The 21,914-nt window shown below is 35.1% G+C and overlaps 1 long non-coding RNA gene across 5 annotated transcripts in view; it reads right to left on the bottom strand.

The window, feature by feature from the left end:
* Positions 1-21,914, bottom strand: part of LOC128079216 (uncharacterized) — a 112,315-nt gene that overhangs the window by 7,099 nt on the left and 83,302 nt on the right. For 4 of the 5 annotated variants that reach the window (XR_008206045.1, XR_008206036.1, XR_008206037.1 and 1 more), the window contains 2 exons: positions 1,375-1,492; positions 287-396 (listed from right to left, as the gene is read on the bottom strand). The exons of the other annotated variant lie outside the window; for it this stretch is intronic. This is a non-coding gene — a long non-coding RNA (uncharacterized LOC128079216). The remainder of the gene's footprint in view (positions 1-286; positions 397-1,374; positions 1,493-21,914) is intronic. 5 annotated transcript variants of the gene reach the window in all.

Genomic DNA, 21,914 nt, shown 5'->3' with positions numbered 1-21,914 from the left:
AGTTGGAAGGCCAATTAATAAGTTTAATATTTTCATGTAGTAGTAAGACCTTTATCTGAAAACAAGTGGTTGTTTTATGTTGGTTTTGTTTATTTATTTATTTCCACTTTTGCTCAAACAGGTAATACTACTTATTACACCTGTATCTGCAAGTCTAGCTGATAATACCACAGCTACTCTTGCAACTCTTAGTCCTATGTATTTATGTTAATGAGTTACACAACAGTACTGCTACTTTTACCTGTATCACAGCTACAAAACCACATCATGGCTCTTTATGTGTTACCTTTTATGTCTGACACGGAAAGAAGAGATGCTATTGCAGTCAGCATGCCAAGGCTCTTCTCATTTCCTCCAAATGGACATTGCTGTTTAAATTCTTTGCTCCAAAGCAGACTGCATTTGTAGGCAGATAACATCTTTAATTAGACTGAGATATGTCATGCTAAAATGTAGACAAGCTTTTGGGCATGCAGATCTGAGCAGCAGCAGTAGACTGCAAAGCTAGATTCAAGATAAGAACAATTACATAGGATTTAATTAGTTGTATATGAGAATGGGAAGCAAGAGAGACAAAAAAGGCTGTTTCCCTGGACGAAAAGGAGAATGAGAAGCTATTTGCAGCTTTTGGAATACAAACAGATGGGTCAGGGTCACAGCTCTAAATAAATATTTCTATTAAATTTAGGTATCCAGAAGAATTATGAATTTTAGTTCTTTTTTCTCATTTTTGGAAGATACTCTTTGAGGCTCAAACTTAGAGCAGTAAGTGTTCCTTCATTTGTTACTGTAGATTCTGAGCTCTTTAATGATAGTAGGGGTACAGATAATAGAAAAACAAGAAAAGAGGCAAAAGTGTCCAGAAAAAAAATGGAGTCATGAAGAAAAAACAAACAAAACACCCAAGCCATGATCAAAGCAATTCTATAACAATAGGGGCTGTGTTTCAAACCAGATAAATATGTACATATACAGGCAATTCATTAAAAAAAAAAAAAAGTCTATGGATTTATCAATGACTAAATAAAACATAATGTAGAGTTCTGATGAATGTATATATAGCATGGAAATAGATATTGTTTTGAACAATTTTTTTTCTATATATGATGCTACTGATACGATTCAGAATATGCTTATAATGCTTACAATTGTATACAGTACTTCCTCTTTTACCACTGAAATCACATTGACATACAAAGGAAGTGTCCAAAAGGACTGTTCTAGAGCATGGGTTGTGAGTAAGAATGAAAAGATAGACAGTTTTTATATATAAATGGGAGATATATTTCATCTAGAAAACAGTATAGCAACTGAGAGGGCAAAGATGTTACTGGTTCATTCTAGACCATAGAGATCAGAAAGAGCACGATTTACATTAGAATGTTGAAATGCAGAGTGTTGTGATAGTACAGAATTTTCATTCTTCTCTTAATGTTTACATATTGTTCACAGATTCTTCTTCCTTTATGTACGTGTTGCTTTTTTTCCAACTCTGCTGGAAAATAAAAATACAGAATTAAAAACTGTATTTAATTCTTATTCTTCTTGAAGGAAAAAAAAAGTTTAAAATCAAAGCTTTTATGCTTGGAGAGAGAAATTGCATTTTCCACTCAGGAATTATTTTACTGCCATATCTATATATTGTGGATATTTATTCCAGTGCATACACCATGTGAGTGGAGAATGGTCCAGATTCTCAGCTTTCTTCTAATGAATTAGAAGGAAATCACAACATTATTGCCCAAAAGGCAAAGTCAGCTAACTAAGTAAACATTAGTGTACCTCATGTAAGTATATATTGGAAAGTTCTTTAGGACTTATCTTATAAAAGATTAGTCTCCCTCCCCTTTCTGCCAGACAACTGACATCATCAGTGATCTGGTTGTGAAATGTCTAAAGGAAAATAGAAGCTTTACCTCACTGAAACCAGTGGGAGATTTGATGATTCCTTACAAGGAAGCAAGCTTTCAGCTACAGTCGAGTTTTTATGGAAAACAGACTGAAATAAGAAAAGATTGAGAAAAGTCACCTCAACATTGGCAACTGTATGCTGTTTCACTTTTTATATTTTATTTTACTTTGTTCAGTTAATTTTTCCATAAGTAAGAGAGAAGAAAGCCAACTCCTTCACGTGAACACACTCAAAAAACCCATTCAAAAGCTCTCAGGAAAGCTAGACTCCCAAGAAATATGAGCAGAACCAGCTACTGAAAGCTAGAAGTCTGACCAAAAATGTGATATCCCTTAACAAAAAGAAGAATTCTGAAGAATTCAATAGTCTTTAATGGTTTACATCAATATACGGCTGACTCAGGAAGCAACTCGGAGTAAAGTATGACAGTTCGATGAATCTTGAGGGTATGATATGAACCGAGTGTGAACAGTACTCATTATGAATGCAGTAAAAATGACAGATTTAATGATACTCAGGAAATTAAGATGCTTGTGAAATACTCTGGAAGTAAAAAACCAGCTCAATAAAGTCTGTTATCAGTTACATATCCCACTAGGTGGAGTGCTGAAATAAATAATTTTAAAAGCCATCACTATTTTCATTAAAAAAAAAAGTAAAATTCACTAAAAAATTAATGAGTATAACTGCATACATTTTAAAACAGGGAGTTTTAAAACTCACTGTTAAGGCTCAGGCTGCTGTTGCAAAAGAAGATTAAATATATTTTGATAAATTTTCTTTAAATAAAGATCATGGAGGAACTCTTTTTCTCCTCCAAGGATCAAAGATATTAAAGACAATCAGACATTAGGCTAATCAGTGACAGTGTAGAACTCCAGTAGTGATGCATGATGTTAACCAAAATGAATATGAAAATAATGTGTACAAATGATGAAAAAAATGATAAAAATATTTTCATAACTAAAAAGTAAGGGTTGTAGAATCCTATCTAACTATTGTTTGTAAGGAATGGCTTAATTACAAATAACAACTAGAATGCTGAATTTCAGAGTAAAGAGGAAACTCAGTTGTTTTTTCTTGGATAGTTAACCATTGATCTATTCCTTGATACCAGCTAACTTACAAGCAGCAACTTTAGTGCAATGTTTTCTGCTTTTTATTTTAAATTTTAAAATAAACTTTAAAATGTACTTTAAATTGTTGCAAAGTATGTTTGTGTTTTGCTGAAATTATTCATAATACGTTCTTCGCTGTCAACATTTTTACCCATTGCAATAAACTAACACATTGATTATTAAATAGGGAGCCATAAAAGAAAAGTTCTATGTACTACAGGAAAAAACTTATATGTCCTGCAAAATTCAGGAAATATGTGTATTCTTAAAAATCATTAGCTGTTTCTTTAATCTTTATTCTTAGTGTCTAAGTTTTATACAAGAGTACATTTCTTGAGAGGTTGGTGGGGCACTTGGCAAAAAATTTCAGTGTTTAGTTCTACAAAATTATTTTGTAATGCTGTAACAGTATCTTATTATTACTGATGTAGGCAGTAAATTAACACTGCTGGCAAATGACATTATTCTTTATAGTGCCACAGAGTTTTAATTGTTTTTTCCTAAGTATTCATTGAAAAGACCTGTAGTTCAAAAGACAGAAAGCTACAAAACATAAACAGGAAGTCCTGAGTGCAGAAGATGCAGGAGATATGGAAACATATAATGAACTGTAGATCTGGATGCTCATTTGAATGCACTAGAACTTTAGTCTGAAGGGTGATTTATTTACTTGTTTCTACTTGTACTACGATTAATTTGCTTCTAAAGTTTTCAATTCAAATACTCTCATCTGAGGGACAGTAGAGAAGAAAAAAGTGCTTGCTATCTTAGCATGAACATATTAAACCAAGAAAACATAGTCAAATGATTTTATGCTTCCACCCAATTATCACAAATTGTGGTATTAGAGAATAACATAGTTACTCATGGAGATTCTTGCCTTTCTTGAGAAAGTTAGCTGTTGCTTATTGGCCTTATGAAGGGAGTTTCAACAGTGCGTTGAGATTCATAGTGTCTAAAATCAAAGTGATATAATACAAAAAACTGTGAAGAAAGACATGCTTTTGTAAGGTTCAACCATCTTCTGTAATTTCAAAGAGATACTAGTGGTTTATGTAAACAATCTAGAAAGTATTAAGTTTTATTTATTTACTAAAGACAGTACTTCTCAAACTGTGAAGATAAACTTCAGTGACACTGCCCCTGACACCACCTAGAGTACAGCAAGGAAGGAAAGTATGTAGGTCACTCTGAAAGTAAGGGCTTGTATTTATTTACATGGAAACTACAGTAGATAAAAAGCAAAATAACACTATTTGACAGAAAATTCTCAGCTACAAAACAGTACTTTTTCAACTTAGTCACCACCGTTAGCCGATTCCTGCAGATTTGCTGATCAGAACACTTCATTTTGTGGCATGACAGCTGTGCATGGCCATCTGGAACAAGACTTGTATTTTACGTTTCGCCATTGCTGAAATGCACCACCCACAGCCTCATTGTGCTCACATTCACTGTTTGGTGTCCATCTTCATTCAGCAAGAATAAATTAATGTCAGTGAGTGCAATTTTTGCAGCATGGAGGAATTCATTTACACACCTTCACTTCTTACTCAAATCCATGTCAGATGCTGTTAGACTGACCCTCTGCCACCCTTTGTGGCACAGTGATAAAACTTAATGGAATATCATTGGGAAGGTTCAGCCTTCACTGCCATACCACCAACCTCCACCTTTGACATTATGGGCCAACATAATAAGATACTTTTGGAGCAGCCCTCATATTATTTTATTACATTATTCTGGGCACCTTTAATTTCAACTGAGATGTATTGGTATGTTAGAGGCCACATGACATCAAAACCAAAGACTGAATAATTTGTATATTGTTGAAAAACTTTTCAAGTTTGAAAACTCTGGAAACTCTTCAACTCTGAAGTAATTGTCTGATACGTTTTGAAATGGACTGAAGTGTTAGCTCCAGAGGGACCAAAATACACTGCATATATTTCATGCTGGATTTATGTTTTTCATTATGTTTTTTTTTCATTTTTCAGTGGCTTGCACAGTGATCTCTGAAGACCTGTGTATACCTGCACTGCACTGCAGAGTTGAAGACAGACTGCTTGTGTCACCCTGATTCCAAAGGAGTGCAAGCCCCAGACTTCCTCATGCTCACAGCAGACTCAGCTGTGAACTCAGGCAAGGTCACTCAGCATTTATCTAGGTGGTTTTTGAAAACCTCCAAAGACAGTGACTACACAGCATCTCTTGGTGAACTGACCCACTGTCTGACTTCTTGTGGGATGAGAAAAGGATTCTGTTACCTCAGTCTGAACCCTTCGCTCCAGCTCTTGCCCAGTTAACTCCTGCCATGCTCCACTGATAAGTTTTCTTAGTCCTATCAATGCTGGGTCTCATGGTCTTCTGAAGCCCTTCTGTTAACACTACTAAATGCTGGCTCTGCCTCTTGCAAAATATATTAAATTTATGCACAATAAATAGCAAGTTAAAAATAGCTAGTGTCATTTCCTAAAATTTGGAATCACTTTCATTTTCTTTTATTCACAGATAGAAGAAGACATTTATTAAGTGAAGGTGGAAAGAAAATGTTAGCAGCACATCTCTCTAAGTAAAAGGGAAGCAAATTGAAATCTTAGAATGAAAACATATTCTCCAATTTCAATTTAATATAACACTACCATATGCAAATAAAATAATGAATAAATCTGTCTTATCTGAGTGTTTCTCCTCATCTCGTCACTTGTTAATTCCCATAAGTCTCTTTCTATAACATAATCATGATAATGTGTTTTCAGAGTAGGAAAAAAATATTGTTTTTCTAGTTTTTATGGAAAATAACTGATTTTGTTTGGGCGTGTGTATTTAGAAGCAAAGCGAAATTTAATAGTGTTTATTCTGTCAGTAAGCAGAATAGAAGAACGTTTATCTAATATTCCAGGTGAGTTCAGAAAAAGGTGTAGTCAATATCTGAGAAGAGTATGAGTACAGCTTTTTCAAGGTCAGGAATGAGAGAAGATTTGGATTTTTTTTTGCTGCAGGTGGATATAAATAGTTTTCTGTTGGATTGTCACATGTCTGAAGAGTCTCCATTGACTCTGATAAGGTTACTCTGAATTAAGATCACTGTCACTGAAAATAGAACCTGATTCTTTTGATTTAAATTAGAAGAAAAGCCTTTCTGATTCTGGGAACTTGCAGATACTTACGTAATAATTTTTTTTTTATATAATATAATCAACTTCTAACTGGAAAATCAGAGAACTTGAGGGTAAATAAGTTTATTAACCAGTACTACAGCTTTTTCATCAGCAAAATTCAAAACTCCTTCTGATCATACCTACAAACTTTTAGCAGCATAACTCCACTAAAAGGAAGATTCTCATTATGAAACAAATGGGTCAGTGACTCTAGTGGAGCTGATGACATAAATGACCTAACATTAGATCTGGCTATGGACAGGACTCGTTGAAGGTGCTGGGGATTTGGAGCACTGCATGATTGCAGTTGTTGTCATATGTGATGAGGAGTCACCCACGACAATCATTGACAAGATGATCAGAGGGCTGGAGCAGCAGTCATATGAGAAAAGGTTGAGGGAACTGGGCTTGTTTAACATGGAGAAGAGAAGGCTCATTGTGGCCTTCCAGAACTTGAAGGGAGCATATAAACAGGAGGGGGAATGGCTGTTTACGAGAGTGGATAGTGATAGGACAAGGGAGAACACTCTTAAACTGGGGGGAGATTTAGGTTAGATAATAGGAGGAAGTTTTTCACCCAGAGGGTGGTGATGCACTGGAACAGGTTGCCCAAGGAGGCTGTGGATGCCCCATCCCTGGAGGCATTCAAGGCCAGGCTGGACGTGGCTCTGGGCAGCCTGGTCTGGCGGCTGGCAACCCTGCATATAGCAGGGTCTTTGAAACTAAGTGATCATTGTGGTCCTTTTCAGCCCAGGCCATTCTATGATTCTGTGATTCTATGATTGATAGATACATAAAGGCTTCTCAAACCTAAGAGGCAGATCCAGCTGACCCAGCAGTTAACCCATCAGCTCTAGGGTTTAAAATGGTAATGGACTCTACATGCTGTTCTGTACTGCTCACTTTTTGATGAACATTTATTTTCATCTTTTTCAATCTTGATTCAGAGATTCATCAACCTATCACAAAGGAATGCAGGTCTATTTTATCTAATTCATGTTTTTTGTATCTCAAATGCAACAATAAACAGGTGCTACAATTCTTCACCGATCATTTAATCCAAAATTATGAAGAAATTAAGTAATTTCATTGGACTGCACTGTTCCAGGAAATATCTTTCTGACAAATAGAGATAAGGCACTATGGAGATGAAATAGGAATATTTTCTACAGTAAAGTGCAGTTATATGCATCTTTTCATGAACCTTTCATTATTGGTACACCCAGTGGCCCCACATGTAATGTAATATATTATCATGATGTTTATTCATCTAACTATTCTTGTAATGGTAAAGACAGAAAAAAGGATCTGTAGGTTTCTGCCTTTACTATTAATTTCCTCACACTGGACTATATAAAAAGCCAAACCACTTTGTGGGGACTGGATTTGTAAAAGTCAGGTAGCTTCATTTTTATGTAATGATGAAAAATAAACCAAGCGGCAGTAATTCAGATTACTTTGCTGATCAAAAAACTCTCAAGTTCAGCTGCATTTAGAATTTAATGTAGTGCTCATTGTAAATGATAATTACGATGAATCCATTATAGGTTGTGCAGAATGTTTTATGAATTTCAAAAGGTTTCTTTCTGTGGCTCAGCATTAATTAGGCATTTGTTATAAACACTTAGATAAGTGTCTGTCAACTTGCCAAGTTTTAGATAATTAGCCTTTTTTAGTTCATCAAAACCACACAATGACTATCAAAGGAACAAATGCAGCAAACAAAATGAAGAATAATGTCAAGGTTTCTTTCTACAATGCTCATTTCATTTTGTACCAGCTATGTTGATATCAGCATCTATTTACAAGTCTGAACTCCCTTTCAATGACATTATACTCTTCCTGTGTAACCAAGTGTCATTTGTTGATATTTAAAACTGAATAACCTGTTCTGTGTTGTACCGCTTTGTTAGGATGGTCATATGAACACTGACATACAAAACCTGATTCTGCAATTGCTATTATTATTATTATAAAAAGAGTATTAGTAATCTTTGGCAGAATGTTAACATTACATCACATTCATTTTCTTGCCCGGTTGTAAGGATACAAGGAAGAATTATTTTACAAACACAAACAAAAAAGAGAGGTTTTCAGAAGCCTCAACTTTTAGAGGTGTAGAAGTTTAACTGATTGATCAGAATGATTGCTTCTGTAAGTTACAGTTTTCTCTGATCTATTGGATCTTGGCATATTTACGGCTACAAAACTGGAATATAAATGCAAGTTGAGAGAGCTGTCCTGTTTAGCCTAGAGAACAGGCTCCAAGGAGAACTTATAGCAGCCTTCCAAGGTAGATGAGGAGAGATTCTTTGTCTTTGTAGTGATACAACAAGGAGTAAGAAAAATACAGTAGATTAAGATTAGATAATAATAAGAATTTCTTTACTTAAAGGGTAATGGGGCACTGAAATAGGTAGCCAAGAGAAGCTGAGGATGCACCATCCCTGGAAATGTTCATGGCCAGGCTGCATGGGGCTTTGGGCAACCTAATACAATGGAAGGTGTCCCTGACTCCTCCTACTCAAATCCTTCTGTGATTTGATTTGGGATTAAAACGACAGTGGACACACAATGGATTATAATGTCAGTTAAGAATGCAAAAGAGGACACCGAATAAAAATTACACGATAATAATATTTAGAAATGTGAAAAGCTATTGCTTGCTCTTTGAAAATATCTAAATTACACTGAAGGAAAGGTGTGGGAAATAATTTTCTAATGCCAGATACTGAAAATACAACTAAAGTTCATACAGGGAGGTTTCAGTATCTCTGGCATTGAGGATCTCAGCAAAACAAAACAAAACAAAACAAAACAAAAAAAAACCTTAAAAATGCTTCTCAATAAATCTATTCTTGACTAATTCTGCCTTACACGGAATGATAGATTAGCTGGGTATTGCAGTGATATGATGGTAAGAAAGTTTACAGTTTGTTCCGCCATTCTTCATGGAAATTCCATAGTTAATTGACCATTGATAGCACCGTGAATCAAAATGAAAAAAAAAGTCAACAATGGTTTGCAAACTGAGAGCCTGGGTAAGAAATTTAGTGAATGAGTATGTGAGGATGAAAGGGAGTGATCAGTGCTGTGATTTTATAGACACTGCAGTTAGCTCAGTATTATTACATGCAGAATATATTTGTTTTATATCCATTTAAATTTTATTTGAGATCTTGGAGATCAGAAACTCAAGTACACAAATTAACACACACATTCTTTCACTTCAGTCTTTCAATGTAATTACCAGAATGTCTGATAAGAACCATTGATTGGCTACCAACTGTGATAAAACACTGCAAATGCTGTCATGATTGTTGATAATTCTAAAACTACTTCTGAACATTTAAGACTTATTGAAATAACGATATGAATCCCGCAATAAAGCCTTACAAGGCACTTGCAAAGTACAAATCCCAGTTAAATTGGATGAATTTTAAGCCAAACTACTCAGGCACCATAACCGACAAAAATAGGAAAGCAAGCTCTAACTCCTGACTATAAGGCTGTGGAATTGTTCTTTTTAACTTCTTCACAAAAGCTTCATTAGCTGCATGACCTCTTCTGAGTATGGTCATAATGTACTTTTGCAGTTAGCATTTTTCATTCTAATTAACAGAATCAGAGCAACAGTATTTATAGCCCTGAAAGAAGAATATGCATGTGGAAGCATGTCTCCATAGAGTACTTGTTTCCAGCAACTTCTATATATTGTTACTTAGATCAATTTGACTGGAAATAACTCTTCAAAATGTTTGTGATACATATCAGATACATTGTGGAAAACTAAAATGAAAAGCAAGTTTTTGTTGGTTTTTTATTTTTATTTTTTTTTTTAATTTTCTGCCTCACCTTGAACACTGGGTACAGGTTTGGGCTCTACAGTATAGGAAGGTCATAAAACTATTAGAGAGTGTCCAAAGGAGGGTTACAAAGATGGCAAAGGATCTGGAGGACCAGGGGTGTACAAGGCAAGATCCCTTGGTTTGTTCAGCCCAGAGCAGAGGAGCTGAGGGGATGCCTCATGGCATGTGCAGCTCCTCACAGGCAGTAGAGGGGCAGCACTGAGCCAGGAGGAACGGCATGGAGCTGTGTCTGGAGAGGGTAATGTTGGAGGTAAATAAAATAAACTGTCTGGCAGCCTGTTGAAAGAACAAATGAATGAATCAGAAGTCTTAGAGCTCTTGCCAGTGTCTCCATTTCTCTTCTGGTCAAATGCATTACCCAGCATGTAGGCTGTGGGGTCTCTCCTGGCTCTTACCTCAAGGCACAAATCTCTGTTCCCCACTGTTCCTTTAGCTGTAGTGATACTGCCGTGAGCACTGATTAATGACAAATTTGAATACTCCAATTAGGACATAAATGAAGAAGAATGTACTGCAAACATTCTATAAAATTTTAAGGAGAAATAATATTTCTAGTAATGGAAATTCATAACAAACTATTTTTTTAGCAGTAGAGAAACAGACCTTTCAGAACTGTTCCTGATGATAAAATAACATTATTTTACCAAAATTTTGTCCACACATAACATAATGCCTCTTTATGAAAGCAAAGATGGATTTTCTTCATTATTTTTGTTTTATAGAACAAATGCTAAAATTCTATCAAGTGCATGACTGGAAGAGATTGACATTTAAAGCATGTAGTAGTGCACTTCCATTATATTCTCAGATACAGACCAATTGCAATAGCTCCAAAATGGAGTTCCATGTGAGAATATGAGCTGATAATCCGAAGATTACATAAGGACAGAAAGATTTCTGAGTAATTTGAAATAATAACTTCAAACAAAACAACACATTTTCCTCAGAGATACTGTAAACTAAAATATTTTCCCCAAGAAACAGGTTTTTACAGTTTAAGAGCTCTGTTCGTATGACAGAGGTAATCGTTATCGCTGACTTGTACTAATAACAATTTATCTCAAAAAAGCTCCAATTTCGTCTTTTCTTTAGAGAGTTCAGAGTACATTTTCTTCTTGCTTTTTTTTGTCTGTCTTACATTGCATCCCAGTAGGTACTATGATTTTCCTTTACAGCTTGGTGAAATACTTTTCAATAACTTCAATGCAAGCAAACAAACAAAAAAAAAAATAGAAGCCCCCAGACTTATAAAAAGTTAAGTGGTTTTTGCTTGTTTGCTTTTTAATAGGTGCCTAAGCATTCAACTTTTATTCTTGAAATTCTAGTCTCTTCTACCAGTCAGAAAAATACACTGGCATCTATCATGATTCTTTCTGCCTAGCTAAATAAGGTGTATTCCATCAGTCTCCAGCATGACCACACTAACAATACTATAGACTTTTCTGACCCACGCCATAACAGAGCTCTTACTTCCAGGGCACTAAAGAAAGATGTTTCCAATTTTATTTACCAAGTTCAGAGATTTCACTTTCTCTAAATCACCCTAGATATATGGGACAAGTAACAAACTCTAGAGTCAGTAAATAAAATGCTTGTAATATTATTTTGCTTAACTATTGTTTCAAAATGAAATCAAGAGTTTTTAATTATGTTTCAGAAGACATTATGTGAGCAAAGTGAAAGGACTGAAACAGTGTGTTCATGTTCCTAGTGACAGTTATGGTTTTGACAAAAAAAAATTAAAGATTTCCAAAAATATTTTTGGATGAAACACTAGGTGAGAGTTGTAACAATTTCGAAGTTATTTCCAAACCCACACGTTTTTTTGAGTTTATTTTTGATTCAGAATATTACTGAGCACTGTGAATATTTTTAGGCAATCATACTGGTTAAGTGTTTTTTAATGGAATTATAGAAAAGATCTTGAGAATTTGAAGATTAATATTTCATTTTTTAAATTTATTTACAAAATAAGAAAGTAGATACTTCAGATAGTCTGAAATAACACAAAACCTAGGAATTATATGCAATGTCAAATATTACAGTCTTTTTATCATTTCAGTGCCTCAGAAAACAGAGGTATTTAGAGGGCATCTTTATTCAATGGCAAATGCTTTGTCCACTGTCATCCTGAATATTATGGGTCAGAACTACTATCCTCATATAAATGGATTCACTACTTTTAATTAACCTGGGAATATATTTACTTTTTTACCTTCAAGAAGCATAGGTTCAATGTGTTTCACACATGGACCTTTTACATAAGGCAGAAAGTGAAGACGACCTATTATGACAAATATGACAGGAGATGGAAATTGACATTATAGTTTCATTAAAATACATGCTAAATTACAGTCAACTTTGATCAGTCCAGCATTTTGGTCTGAGCCCATCAGAAAGACAGCCTGAAAGTGAGTTGAAAAAGTGTATAATATCTTGATTTCTTCAGACAAGGACAGATACATAAAGTACATACATTTTGCAGTCACAGAGGCAGAATGAGAGTTGAATACATAAACATCAGTGACATTACTGAGAACAGGCTGTGGATCAGAAAATTTTGTAGTATTTACTTCTGTGAGATTACGGTTGAGTTCCTTAACATCTATAAGCTCTAAAGTTGCAACTGCCAGATAAGAACAAGTTAAGGAGAGCCATAGGATTCTGGGCACAAGTAACCTCTAGCAGCTTTCTGCAAGCTTGTCAGATGCCTATAAGCCACAGAGCAAACAGCTGTTGTTGCAGTCTCTGCCTGATTAGCAAGGCTAAAGCGTACTATGCAAGATACAGGTCCAGACTACAGCTATCACATACATCAGAGTATGTAGAAGGAAGTTTTTTCTTGGTTTACTTGCCCAAATGATCTCAGGCATGGTGGTTATCTGGGCCAACTGACCTTGAGCCATGTAAAATCATCAGGAAAAATTATGAGCAATAGTAGCAGGAGGCTTTCTCCTGTGAGGGACAGATGCACCTATCTCCTGACCTGACCTTCTTCTATAGAAATTTTCTATTTGTTTTCAGTCTGGATCCAAAACACTGTAGAGAGATTGCCCCTGTGGCTACTACCTTTTCCTGATCTTTTACAATAGCACTAATAATGCTATAAGGGATAACCTAGGGCTACTAAAATCCTGAAGTGTCTGGAGTATCTCCTTCATGAGGAAAGGTTGAAGGAACTGGACCTGTTTAGCTTGAAGAAAAGAAAGCTCAGGAGGATCTCTCATCGATGTGTATAAACACCTGAAGGGAGAGTACAATGAAGAAGGATCTAGAGACTTTTCAGTGGTACCCAGTGACAAAACAACATCAGAGGCACAGACTAGCAGACAGGAAGGTCCCTCTGAACATTAAGCAGTGCTTCTTTCCTGCATGGATGACAGAGCAGTGGAACAGGTTGCCCAAAGAGGTTATGGATTTTCCTTCATTGGAAATATTTAAAATCTGACCGGATTTGGTTCTAAACAACCTGCTTTGGATGCCCTACCTGAGCAGGGGGAAGGGATTAGATGACATCTAGAGGTCTCTTCCAACCTCAACCATTCTGTGATCCTGTGAATGTAATTACTAGATAACAGCAGCTCTGAAAAGCATTTGAAGAAAGGAGTCATTTGATCCTGAGGAAAATAAAACGGTTAATTCCAGATTTCTTTTTTATTGTCAGTGGAGTTCAAATTCAAAACAGTTATTGAAAGAGAGTCATAGCACATTCTGTAGCTTAATTATATAGTAGGGTAGGGAAGATGGTTTTGAAAGGCCAGATAAGTTTGTTCAAGAGATGAACAACCCAAAATTTATCTGAATATCCATATGAAGGGTGTAGTCTTTCTTAATGAAAATAGACATATCAATGGACTAATAAGAATAACTCTCTCTCTCTCTCTCTCTCTAGTCACACACTGAATCAGAGACTCATGCTGCATGTATCAAATGATGACACAGGAGCATAAAAATACATGCACATGTATGTAACTTTTGAAGATGATATCTGGAAAGGGGCCTAGAGAACTGACTACTGTTTTCTGAGACAGTAGTGCTTTCAGTGTTAACTCCTCCTGTAACTTTGTGTGATACAGTTTCTCTCTCAACTACTGGAAAAAATTTAAAATGCCATATTTTATATTTAGGAATTAGGCTGTATTTCTTTAGTATGATTGATGGTGTATTCTGTTTGCTTATTTTTTTTCCCCCCTACAGCATCCCCCTGTTGCTATATGCTACATAAAATAAGTCCACATGAGGAAAGTAAATCCAAATCTTTATACTATTGTAAAATATTGTCTTTAAGTAGATAGGTGATACGAGATAGTGACAATGTTTTATAAGATTCCTCACTGTTTAATTTCTCACAGTGATGCGGTAAACCATAACAGTAAGAAAATGCCTGTTGACTGAAATCTCTATAAGCACAGAATTTTTAAGCATTCCTTACAACAAAACAGACTACCGTGCCTTCAGGATTACCAATTACTTCTTGACGGTGCTACAAATACAGATTATTTAATATGTTCATATTTTTTTTTTTTGATTGCATTGTTTTTTTCATGATCAATTTATTAAAATCTCAAAAAAAACAGATTTTATGTATTTGCAACAAAATTTCATATAGTTGCACCATTATTTTCAGTATCCTAGTGTCTTTCTTTTACTAAGGATTCTAGGCTCATGATAACATAACCTACTCTTTTGAAGGCCTCTAACATTGCCTGTCTGGTTTCTAAACAAAATTGTTACAAATATCAGTTTGAAAAAAAAAGTGTATTTAAGTTGTTTTTGAAAAGTTTTTTTTGTTTTGTTTTGTTTTGTTTTTTTTTTTTTTTTTTTTTAAGTTTTTTTTTTTTTTTTCTCCCCCGCTCTCCAACACTGATATTATCAAGTGGAGGCAGAGCTTTTCCTTCACTTAGCTTTAGAGCTTGCCTTAACAGGAAATGCCAATTCCTTAAAAAAAAAAATAAAAAAATAAAAAAATTGATAATAATAATTAAAAAAATCCCAGAAAGCCACATGCTTAAAGGAAGTAGCTTTTTTCCAGTCCACTAGAATTTTATTACAGTTACATTTATCTTCAGCAACCTTCTTAATGAGAAACAGCTAATATTCAAACTGAATTTTTGTGAGAATAAAAATGAAAACTGACAAAGTGAAACAAGCATTGATAGAGTCAGACAAATTAAAGAGAACACACTTATGAAAGTAGGGATGCACATTTTGTGTAAAGTATTTGCTATCTCTTTTTTACTGTAGAGAGCAGGTCCACTCTGAAGATCCTTCAAGAATGAGTTTTTGGCATGTATTCATTCTCCTAGTACTCCAGGCATTCTGTAAGTATAGTAACAGCACAATTACCACAGTGACTATGGTCTAATTTTCAAAATAAAACAGATTCTTGCCAAAGAGGTGTTATGGATGTCTTCATGCTTGACACAAAATGTTGAAAAGACTGACTTTACATGGTGAAAAGAAATAAGGTTCATACATCAGCAGTTTGCTCTGCTGCATGGATTAGCCAAAGGTAAGGGGAGGGAAAACTGCTGCCTAAAGGTGATCTGCCAGCAATGCCCATATGAGTATGGAAGTTAGAACCATTACCCTGAAAATATTCTAGCTATACCTTTTTAATAAGGCACTTTATGTCTTCTCATCTGTTAGATTTATACAGATTCTTCAGTAAGCTTTTAATGCAGCATAGGGGAAAATCAAGCACCCCATATAAAACTTTATTAATGGAACTGTATTCCCTTTGATCCAGAAGTGTGAATATAACACACTATAACATACACTATATATATATATATATATGTATATATATATAATTTTTCAAACAAGTAAGAGTGGGCATGTAGCCTTTCCTCTTTGGGTTACAATATTTGGGAACTTTTGACTGTCTGCAAATACACTTTGTAAGCTGGAGTTAAAACATGTAAATTAATTTTTTGAATAACGAATAACATAGCATTAATATTCTTTTAAGTTAAGAAGAAATACACTAACTATCCCAATGAAGTATCAGTGGCCATGCAGTAACCACCCCAAGTGGAAAAAGATCACTTCCTTCTACTCTTCAGAAAAGGGTTGATGAACTGCCATTTTCTGACCATCATTTTTTCCCCTAATTCCACATACTTTTAACTTTCATCAACAATTTCACATTTGCCTTCACTGTTCACATATAGCTCTAGTCTGCATATTTTCTCTACTTCTTCTGAACTCCACAGTATCCTTAGAAATCTGAATCAACTTTATGATGCACCAAAACCAGATCTTGTGATCGAAGGATCTCATCATGTTGAATCTTTGGTCAGTGTGTTTCATATAGACATTATGATTATCAGTGAGATTTTTGAATTCTGAATCTACAAGATCTTACAAGAAGATCTATGAGTTTAATGCAAAGTGACATTGACGTCAGTTCTGATAAAATAGTACCAGGAAATATTTTTTCAGTATGACAGAAGAATATAAACTGTTTTTATTCAAACATTTGGTGATCTTTCTGTTGTCTTCTCAGAGAATAAGTGTACTGTATAGGAACAAGACTTTCCAAACAACAGAAGAAAGCCTTATTACTCTGGCTCAGCAACATAAGCAATTGAGTTTAGCATCCTGCAGCTCGGATGCAGTTACAGAAGCACTGGTAGAAGGCAATTCAGTCCATTTTTACATCTTTTCAAGTCAGATATAACAGATACCTCTAGGGGAATAAAGGCAAAAACAATCTTCATTGTTTTGAGAGTAGAGGGCAGACAGCACTGGTCTCTCATTCTCATAGAATTCATAGAAACAGTCTAAGTACTTGTCAGTCATACTATGCAGTCACTGTGAAAGCAGAATTACTGCATCAGCGAAGGGGGAAAAAAAAAAAAAAAAAAAAAAAAAAAAAAAAAAAAAAGACTTTTCTGCACTAGCTTTTAGATATAGAACAGGAACATAAGCAGGGGTCCAGAGGCAACAGCAGGCAGAGAAGTAAAGTCTGCAGCACATTAGACGTGTGCTAGAAATACAGCACAGTCACTGCAAAAATAAAGGTTGCAAACCACATGTTCATAGATGGAGGAAAAAATAAAGATCACTAGTTTAAGCACAAAGTGATGCCCCTGTAAAAACCAAAATGTTCACATGTGACAGATATAGAGGTGGAAGAAAGAAAAATAAGTGAGTACCTCAGTGAAAAGTAAAAAAATATCGTACCTATTGCTTTTTTCTTTAGGATAGAAATCAGCAGTTACATGACATACGGTGGTAAGTGCTAGCAAAGGTTATAGACAGAGATCCCCTTGTTTACTGTTGTTGATCTGCTCAGGATATAATTTAGAGGAAATAACACTTCTATAAGCTCAGAAATCTCATGGATGAGAAAAATGAAAGTGAGCAACTTTTTCTGATATTACTGACAAAAAGCCAAGAAATAATTAAGTAACTAACGAAGACATCCACAGCATGCAAAAGAGAGAAAATGATGCATTTTTAACCTTCAGTAGAGAAGGCATTTTAAAAACTATATGCAGAAAACACATGTTCGCAAGTTTAATATCTAAAAGTTCATTAAAATGAGTTTAACAATTGAATTGCCACAAGCACAAACCCATACTGAATGGCTTGAACAAATCTTTTATAGATGTCATTCATATTACCTAGAAAACAGAAGGCATAAAAGAATCAGAGAATCATTAAGACTGGAAAGACCACTAAGGCCATCTAGTCCAATCACCAACCTATCAACACCATGCCCACAAAACCTTGTCACACAGCTCCACATCTACCTTTTTCTTGAAAATGTTAAGATTTCATTCTTGAAAAACCTTATAGTCTGAATGGTATTTTTCTTTCATAACTCCTTGCTTTTGAAAGCATTTCTAATGCTTTCAGAAGGGACAGAACTATATTACACAATTCTATTTTTTTTCCTTTTCAATTTTTCGATGCTGTTTCAAACTAGTATGTGCTAGCAGAGACTATCTTTTATAATAGTGACTGTGAGAACTCAAAAAAAACTTCTTAAAATATTTTTTCAGATTTTGTTGCAATGAATGAACTAACCACTTATTTTTTTACTTCGGGACAATATTTATTCTCTGCTTCCTCATTTCTACTACTTTATGAAATATCAAGCCAATTCAAAAATTCAGACAACTATGTACATGAGGGTAAGACTTCACTGACCTCCATGTGCTGTTTATGAAAGTTGTTGCAACTTCTGATGACAGCATTCTATTGACTGCTTTAACTACATGGATCTGTTTTGTACAATAGCCACGTTTTAACTTCAACAGCTTCACGTTAAATGATGGCAAAAAGTGTTGATGAGGATAGTCTTCAGACTTGATCATATAAACTAATTTTCAAAACAGATCATCAGCTGCTGGATTCTGTTAGAAATGTGTTTGAAGGAGTCAGTTTTAGGCACATTTATCTCTCTCTCAGCTTTAAAAGCTCTTTACTCATAAGAGCATGGACACATGCTGCTTCAGATCTATTATCTTGCTTTCTTGTCTGCAGTTTCAGATTTGCAAAAGCCAAGATCAACAGTCAGTAAGTTGCCTGGTCACACAGTATGACTCCTTTTATCACTATGGTTGTGTTGCATTTGTCTATATTTAGCCAGTCGGCAGCTTAATGGGAATATACTGAACTAAGCAACTGAGAGAAAGGAAAAATTGTACTTCATATGCACTATTGACTTTATTTGTGATATAGAAAGACCTTTATGAAATCACTCACCTTCACTGTTTAGCTAAATAGGTATAAGAGTTCAAATCTACAGTGAAAACATTCATATGATGTGCAAATTAATCCAGCTGTATCATGCAGTAATATAAAATGAATGTAAAATTAAACATCAGATTTTCATTTCAAAAGCCACCTGAGAAAAAGCTGACTTTAAAAAACAAAACAAAACACTTTGTACAGATTTTATTACTTTCTTAAGAGTAGAATTAACCACTAACTCACAATTAAGTAATGTATAAGTATAAGCAGTGGAGTGAGTGGTGAAGTATTCAGATGTGGATATCAATTTTTTAAACCTCTTTATTCATGTGTGGTTCTACATGCTTCCTTCTGTTCAAAATAACACTAGCCTCTAAGTAGCAGTCACACTAAAGTCCCTTTTTCAGGCACAAAAGTTATATCTTAGAACACTGTATGGATAGGCAGCAGACGCAATTGCCTTTGATCAGTTGCCAGGTCACCAAAGAAAGGTATTAGTCACAGAAATCAAAGGAAAAGCTTACCCCTTTCCAAGGATCACAACTCACTAGAAGCTCCCAACAGAATGATCTCCAAATAGAGATGCTTCCCTTTTTGTTGCCAGTGCTTAAATGAGATTAGGGAGGGGTGGACCCAGCTTCTGGTTGTACAGATGAATTGCTTCCACCTGAGCAGCCAAGGCTGGCCACACCCCTTCACCAGGTGCTCAATCATCAGTTCAGACCATGACCTAATGTTTCCCATATAAACATAAATTAAAAAATTTCTTGTACATATGCATAGCATATCTTTGTGGAGGTGAAGACTGAAGGTAGAGCTGAATGTCTTATAAACTCAAAAAGAAAATCAACAATTCACTAGTACTATTTACTTAACATTCGACATTAGACAAACAGCCTATTTCAGGAATTTCATTATAGACAGCTAATATTGTTTCAATTTTCTAGAAAATATCAATTAACAAAACAAATATCTCTCATTTAAGAGATGTTAAACAAATCTCTGTGGTTCACATAAGAGCCCAGGAAGTTCTCCTGGCACCAAGAGACTTTTCCTACTGACTCTTCATGGGTTGTACGTAAACACGGGAGAATTTGAAGTCTCTTATGAAACACGGAGAGTTATCTCTGATGTATGGAAGTCAATGATATGATAGCAACTTGAAAGAAATTACTGAATTAATCTGTTTACCTAAATTTATATCCAGGTTACTATGAACCTAATGACTGTAACTGTGAGAATAATGGCTTCTTTGGAAAAACTAGGTTTTATTTCACTGGAGCAAAAGCTTTTTATGCATTGTTATTGCTGTATGGTAACCTCCACCAAACATTTTGCCAAGTATACAAATAAGATACAATCTTGTAGTGTGTCCTTCTGAATTTCTAAATATTACAGCTATGAATAGTTCTATAGCAAAAAATGGACATTTAAATAAAATGGAATTCATAATCAGAAAAGCAAAACAACAAAAAACATAGGTTAAGAAGTCATCCTGTTTCAGTGATAACGAGCTGTAGCTGGAAACGAATCTCCAGAAAATAACTGCATATGAAATGAGAGTTTCAGATTTTGTGTAACTGGTAGGGACTTAAATTTAGATATCTACAGAAAGCCAGAAATCATTCTAGTATTATTAGCAGGAAAGGGTCGAATAGTCAACTTCTTGCTTTGATAGGAGATGTTGTATACCCACTTTAAAGTACACACAATCTTTAAAGTTAGCACAATCAGTAAGTATGGAAAAAAAAAAAACATTATTGTGTTATCTCTTTCTCCACTCTAATCAGCAGTATCAGGGTGAAAGAGAAATATGTTTGGTTTTGTTCTACATTCTAGGTAACAAATGCATTAGGAATAAAACTGTGAAAATCATATAGCCATAGCTTTTCTATACTAGAGCATTAGAAAAAAAAAAAAGAAAACTTCTGCAAAGATTTTTTTTCTATGGAAGTATAGGCTTAGGGGATCAGACAGGTTTTCAAAATCTCATTTTTGCTAGTCATTATAATAAAATTTATTTTGCATATCCTTTCAGGGAAGGTATTTGGATTATATTATTTTCATTCAGCATAAACTAGTACAATCAAGACCATTCTGAATTTAGCAATCTTAAGTTACAAGAGTAAATAGCACTGAGTTTTGTATCCATCTCAGACTGATTTGGTTCTACAATGCTCTGACTGGATACAAAACATGTAAATTAGAAATATGCTTTTCATTTGTGTGTATGAAATAAATACAGCATCTGACAGAACCAGATGATTATATCACTTGTGAGAATGAAGGTACTCATTTCAGAGTTCCAGTCATTTCAGAAAATGACTCCATTATCTGCCCAGCCCATTATAAAGATAACACACTTTCTCTCCCTTTACAATATCACCATATTCTAGTGCAGAAATGCATGCTTGTAAATCAAGAAATTTACCTTTTAAATTTACTATGCATTTTTTTCATTTGCATTTAAAAGCGTACACATCTGCATAACACAAAGTAGTTGAGCATAGAAGTTATTTTGCTGTGTTTTTTTTTTTTTTTTTTTTTTTTTGCTTGTATTCTTTAATCTCAATGAATCCACTGTTTATAAGATAAGCATTTCTTATCAAGAATTACTGGCTATATCTATACTGGCAAGTGGGTACACATGATCCATCATGGGTACACATGATCCATCATGCATCACAGAAATAGTCAACTTATCCCAATAGCGATAACAGTAAGAAGCTTAAATTGAATATTTAAATTATGTCCGTTTTCTAGTCTTATACTTGTATCAATGACTAATGATTTTCCCAGTCATTACTAGGCTCACAGAGCCTAGTACACTATAATCATTGCTTGTGATGCTGATGCAGAAGTTTGAAGATGACTAAATGCTTGTGCTTTGCCACTTATTCATCATTTCACCAGTTTCCACTGGAGCAGAAGTTCCCTGCAGCCTAGGAGAGGCCCATGGAAGTGCCGGCAGTCCCCCTGCAGCCCACAGGTACCTCAGAGATAGAGGAGCCCACAGGGCAGCAGTGGATGTGGCCTGAGGGAGGCACAGCCCACGGGTACCCCTGCAGGATCAGTCCCAGGCTGGAGCTGTAGTCTGTGGAAAGGACCCTCTGGAGGGGGAGGGCTGGTGGAGCTGCTGCTTGTGGGA

The sequence above is a fragment of the Tympanuchus pallidicinctus genome, unplaced genomic scaffold (assembly GCF_026119805.1).
Source record: "Tympanuchus pallidicinctus isolate F22 unplaced genomic scaffold, pur_lepc_1.0 scaffold1, whole genome shotgun sequence".
Lineage (NCBI taxonomy): Eukaryota > Metazoa > Chordata > Aves > Galliformes > Phasianidae > Tympanuchus > Tympanuchus pallidicinctus.
Note: the sequence above shows the minus strand (reverse complement) of the source record. Positions and strands in the feature narration are given on the sequence as shown.